This window comes from Crocuta crocuta, unplaced genomic scaffold, assembly GCF_008692635.1.
Source record: "Crocuta crocuta isolate KB4526 unplaced genomic scaffold, BGI_CrCroc_1.0 scaffold3, whole genome shotgun sequence".
NCBI lineage: Eukaryota > Metazoa > Chordata > Mammalia > Carnivora > Hyaenidae > Crocuta > Crocuta crocuta.
In genome coordinates, this window is record NW_027529934.1 from 3,068,521 (window position 1) to 3,074,520 (window position 6,000).

The 6,000-nt window shown below is 50.5% G+C and overlaps 1 protein-coding gene across 2 annotated transcripts in view; it reads left to right on the forward strand.

Annotated features, from left to right (window-relative positions):
- ATF3 (activating transcription factor 3) overlaps positions 1 to 6,000 on the forward strand; it is a 59,565-nt gene that overhangs the window by 40,926 nt on the left and 12,639 nt on the right. The window lies entirely within an intron of this gene.

The following is a 6,000-nucleotide window of genomic DNA, read 5'->3' on the forward strand; positions in this document are numbered from 1 at the left end:
ACTTCCAGCTTCCACAATGCCCTATGCAGCCCTTGAGGGTAGAAATCAAGACCCCTTCCTGAACTCCATTTAAGCAACAGGGGCAGTGAAGGAATTTGATGCCCTCTTCCCCATTATAAAGATTTTAATCTGGGGTGGGTCAGTCAATTAAGCATCCACCTTCAGCTCAGGTAATGATCTCCTGGCTCGTGAGTTCAAACCCCGCATCAGGCTCTGTGCTGACAGCTCGGAGCCTGGAGCCTGTTTGGGATTTTGTGTCTCCCTTTCTCTGCCCCTACCTTGCTCACATTCACTCTCTCTCTTTCTCGAAAAAAAAAAAAAATAAACATTAAACATTTTAAAAATACATTTAAATCTGTAATAGCACTCTAGCAAAAATATTGGCAACACTCTAAAGGTTAAAAGTAGGAAATGACTAATATATCATACTACATCCATGGCCATGGAAAATTATGGTAACAAAAGTCAGGACAGTCCTTCCTTCTGGGAGGTAAAGAGAGGCAGATGTGATCTGGACTGGTCACCTGGGGGCTTCTCAGTACTTGAGGTGGTGGTCTACTTCCTGACTTGTGTGGTACTTTTTTTTTTTTTTTTAAAGATTTTAAGTAATGTCTACCCCCAACATGGGGCTCAAACTTACAACCCCGAGATCAAGAGTTGCATGCTCTACCGACTAAGCTAGACAGCTGCCCCTTGTGTGGTAGGTTCTTGATGTTTGTTTTATTATTAAAATGTGCATGTATGTTCTATATCATAGTCTGACGCATCCTACATTTCACAATAGAACGAACATCTTATTTTTGAGAAGAAAAAATATAGTAATAAAGACCTCATACAATTCACAGTAATAAGCAAAAGAACAAATTTCAAAGTTGCATGCAATCTCAGTCACAACCATGCTCTTAAAAATCACGTATGAGGCAAAACTAGAGGCAAATACATCAAAATAGTGTTTGAAACTACGGGTACTTTTTTTCTCTTGCCCATTTCCATATGTCTGTATATGTCTCTCTCTCTACACACACACACACACACACACACACACACACACACACACACACACACAAAATGTATAAAAGCTCCCCAAAGGAATCTTTAAAAGTATAAATCTTTTCATTATTTTCAAGTCACTCTCACATCTGTTACCTCATTGATTCTTACAACAAAACTTTGGGGCAGTCAGTGCTAAATAGTTCCATTTTATAGGCTGCAACACAGGTGAGGTGCTCATGACCTGCACAAGTCACTCAGTTGGCTGGAAGGAAACTTCTGCGTGGGTCCCAGGTCTCCTGAGTCCTGCAAGCACCTGGAAGCTGGGACTTCAGTTTGGACACTCAGAGCTCCAGGGTCCCCACACTTAAATGGGAATAAGCTGCTACCTGGGCTTTGGTCACATGGTCCAGGGTGGGTGTCTATGGCAGTAGAAGATAGACTACATACAAGAATGTCCCCGAAGATGCAATCCCCACCCAGGGCATTCTCATACTCCTTCCTTTCTAGCAAGGCATAAAGTCCATGAGTAAAATTCCTTGGAAATGGTGAGAAAGAGAGAGAGAAAGATCAGTTGTCGGGACCACAGGCTGTGTTTGAGAATCAAGTTGGACAACATTTCTCAACTCTAGTTTTTAGAGAGAACGATGATTAGCGAAATGGGTCTGTCATTGTGCTATTCAATGCCTTCCTCTTGCCGCTTCTCTCCCTCCAGCTCTCTTAGGATGGGTTGTCAGGGGCTTGCTGGATGGCTTCAGAGGTGTCCATTCAAGAGCTTCAGAGCTCAGCCCAGGGTCCTTTATTTCAGAGAAGGTAGGGCCTTAGAGAGAGGTGGTACCTTGCTCAAGATTACCAAAGGCAGGGGAGTCTGGGTAGCTCAGTTGGTTAAGTGTTCACCTTCAGTTCGGGTCATGATCTCACGGTTCATGGGTTCAAGCCCTGCACTGGGCTCTGGACTGAAAGCTCAGAGCTTAGAGCCTGCTTTGGATTCTGTGTCTCCCTCTCACTCTGCCTCTCCCCCATTTGCACTCTCTCTCTGCCTCTCAAAAAATTATAAAAATTTAAAAAAAAAGAATACCAAAGGCAGAAAGAGACCAGAACCCAAACCTCCCACTCCCAGCCTGGGGCACTTAGCACTGGACCACTCACTGGGAGCTTAAAGCACTGGTGCACCCTGTGCTGAGGAGAGTGGTGGTCTGTACCAGAGTTGTGTGGGTGGAGAACAGGGATCCGCTCTCCTTTTCTGTATGGAGTCTTATCCCTGCTCCCTTGAAGATGAGCATTTCTGTATATAGCTCTACCTCATCCATCACTGTTGCTACTGACTCAAGGGACACAATGGGCTCTAGCCAAGATTCAGGGGTTTCCCCCAGAAAGCCCTTCTTGATTCATAATGATACCCCTACTGAGGACTGACTGTGTATCCCATTCTCAGTGAATCCTCCCAACAAGTTTATGTGTTTGCTGTTACTGCCACCATTTTCCAGCTCAGCCCAGAGACAGAAAGGACTCCTCCAAGGTAACACAGCTGCTAAGTATGGAATCCGGCATCAGAGTCCCACTTTCCATGCTTCAGAGCCCACTAGGAGGATGTTTCCCTATTTCTCCCGGGGAGGCCCATTTTGGAGAACGTTAAATTAGTAATCCCCACATCCTAACGGCCTTTATAGAAAGTGTGGGATTTGGAAAGCAGAGAAGAAGAAAATCCACCCCACTCCCTGTCTGTGGCAAAGAAGTGAGTGCCACGAGCCAGGACAGGGTTGGTTGCTAGTGCCTTTAACTTACCCGTCCAGAGCTCTGTAAGCAGATATACAATCTGGGGGTTTGAAGAATAATGTGGGGGCCGGGGCGTGGGAAGGGACTGTTCCCTGGATTAAGAAACTGCTAAAACCTTTAAATATCCCTTGAACTACTTTTTTTTTCTTTTGGCTCCCTGCAATGTTTGGGTGTTTAGATTCTGTTGCCACGTGTGGGCTGTTTTTAGCTGCCTAGTTCCCTCCCCTCCCATTTTAACTTTTTCCCCTTCCTTTCGCACATGCCCCAGCATGAAGTTTCCAATTCTTATCTCACTCAGCAAAACATACTAAGGCGGGTCTGAATGTGGATTCCCTCCACGGTTCTCCAGGCGGGGATATTCAGCAGTATTTAAGTCTCTGTTTAACCTTCTTCCATTGAGGATTAACCCCTCCCCCATCCTCCAAATAACCCCCCGCCGCCCGGCGCTTCCTTCTTAAGGGGAGAGGCATTCTTTGCGTTTGTGTAGAGAAGCGGTTCCGTCCGGGGGCTTTTCTGGTCCCTCTTCTGGATGGTACATGGTGTACATGCTAGAAGTTGGTGGCGTTAACTAAAGTCAGGGTAACCTGAGGACACACAGGTCTGAGATATTGATCACTCCTCCGGCGGCACACACCTTGGGGTTCTTCCCTGGCGCCGCTCTTTCCTAGTCTCCCTGCAATTGGGCGGGCATTTCACAGTTCTCCTGGGGGCTGGGGGCTGGGGGCTGGGAGTCAGGCAGCAGTAGTTTTTGTTTTCCCTGGATAAGCGTTTCATTCACAAGGGGTGGACTGACTTCTCTGTCAAGATGCTTATCACTTTTAGAGTTTCCGTGGGAGAGCGAGGCAGAGGACGCCAGGCTCACACTTCGGTGTCCAGCTGACGGCATTTTCCATCCAGGTGTGACTTGGAGATTCAAAACCAAGAATTATTTGAATGAAACGAGACCCATAAAAGGATCGGAAGGCACGATGATAATAAAAATGAGGAAATGAGGAGGGGCTGTGGACTTCCGTGTCCTAATTCCCCTTCTCTCGTAGGGACCAAGAAGATGGACTGGCTGTTTATTTACCCTACGCCCTAAACTGAATTTCCCCGCAAGGACGGGATTAAAACACACATCTGGCTTGGGCGTATTAAAATGTAAACTGGGGGGCGCCTGGGTGGCTTAGTCGGTTAAGCGTCCGACTTTCGCTTAGGTCATGATCTCGCGGCTCATGGGTTCGAGCCCCGCGTCGGGCTCTGTGCTCACTGCCAGCTCAGAGCCTGGAGCCTGTTTCAGTCTGTGACTCCCTCTCTCTCTGACCCTCCCCTGTTCACGCTGTCTCTCTCTCTCTCTCTCTCTCTCTCTCCTAGAAATAAATAAAAATTAAAAAAATAAAATGTAAACTGGTTCAAGATTTCTGTAGGCATTTCACGAAAAGAAAGAAAAAAAGGGGCGGGTTTCACCTGATCTCCATCTCCCTGTTTCACTTTATCATGGTGCAATTTATGCCAGGGCAATAGGTAAGTAGATACAATAGATACGTAGACAATCCCAAGTAATTTTCATTTAAAGTTACAATTGATCTTCCTTCCGGTCTTGCAGCGTTCTAGAGACTGTGCCGACACGCCCGGGTTTACCTGCGNGAGGGTGGGGCCGGGAGAGCCGTTACCTGGGCGAAAAGCAAAGCAAAACAACCGCCGCACGCTTCCCGCGCTACGTACGTAGCTGGAAACCCGGTCAGGGCTCCATCCTCCAGGATCCTACGTGGAAACCCTGGGCTCCCAGACCGGCTGGGGGCGGGGGAAACTTCCGAGGCCGGCCTCGGGCTTGCCTTGGCCGACCGGAATTTTGGCGAGGGTGTGTTCTGGATGAGGTTTGGGCTTGGGGGAGAGGAACACGGCTGTGGGGGTTCTGCAGTTTGACCTGCAGCTCTAAGGGTCTCTGCCTCAGGCGGCTGCGCAATCAGAGGGGCTGGGGAGACGGACAGATATCCTCCGGGGGTGCAGGACTGGGTGTGTGTAAGCGGAAGTGGGGGAGGTGGGAGAGACCCCTCGGTCCCTGCCGACTGTAGCAGCTTTAGGGGAGCAGGTGCGGGGGTGGGGCTGCCGACGAGGCCCGGGTTCCAAGACCCTTCTAGTTCTTACCTCAAATTACCGCCAAACTATGATCTGCGATCCCCTGTCTCCCAAGAGGCAGGTAGGAGCAGGGGTTTCTGCCCCTGACCGTGCCTCCTACACCCCACGCGCACACGCGGGTCCCCCCTTCCCAGGCAGGTTCGACACTTCGCCGGCCATATGCGCGTCCACATATACGCGTCCTTGGGCAGTTGAGAAGGTCTCTGGTTCTGCCGCTCTCGAAGCCGAGACAGTTGGGGTCGGGGAATCCGAACGCGGAAATTGTTTTTAAGGTTCATATCCAGTTCTGCCGAAGCCCCAGCGCTAATCTGAGACCACGGAACCCAACCTTTCCCGACAACTAGGCTTGAGGGTAGAAGGGATTTCCTTTACGGGACCTCATTTCGGCTTCGGTCAGTGCGCCCCCAGTGCCGGCGGTCCTGTCCCAGCCAATTCCGCTCTCGGCGCAGAAAAACAAGTGAAAGGCGAAGATGGGTTTTCCCTAAACGCAGCCCAGGAAGAGAGGAGACCCCCACCCCCACCCCCGTCCTCTGCCCGGCTCGCGTCGATCAAAGCACCTTCTCTTTCCTCCCGGCCCTGGCCGCTCGCTTTCAGCCCCTCTTAGTCCCTAAATTGCCTCTGATCTTACAGCTCTCTCATCTTTCCATGTTGTGTTCGTTTCACTGAGAGACTGTCAATTTCAAACTCTTTGCAGTCGTTTAAAAAAACCCAAATCGCCCAGTTCTAGCACCGGCCCTGGCCTCGGAGTCTGGTTCTCCACCGGCCCGGAGGCGGTTCCGCGTGCGCGCTCGTGCGGGGTTCACCCGGGCTGCGGGCGCACGGTGCCCGCTGAGCGCTGCCCTCCGCAACTGGGTTAACGGGCGGACTTCTCTGGCCCTGGCGGTCACCCTCGGCGGGGAACTGTGCGTTCACGGCAGGGGTCCTTTGGGCACCTCTCCCACAGCGGGGACTACCACTTCTGACCCTACCCTGCCCTCCATTTGAGAAGGAGGCTTTTGGCGGGGGAAGGGGTATTTTCCAGAGCCTCCAGAAAATGACCACGCATTTTAGAGAAAGGTCGTGCCCGCTTCCCAGCCTCACCTAGTCTGGGCTGCGGCCAGGCCCCGCCCCTCCATC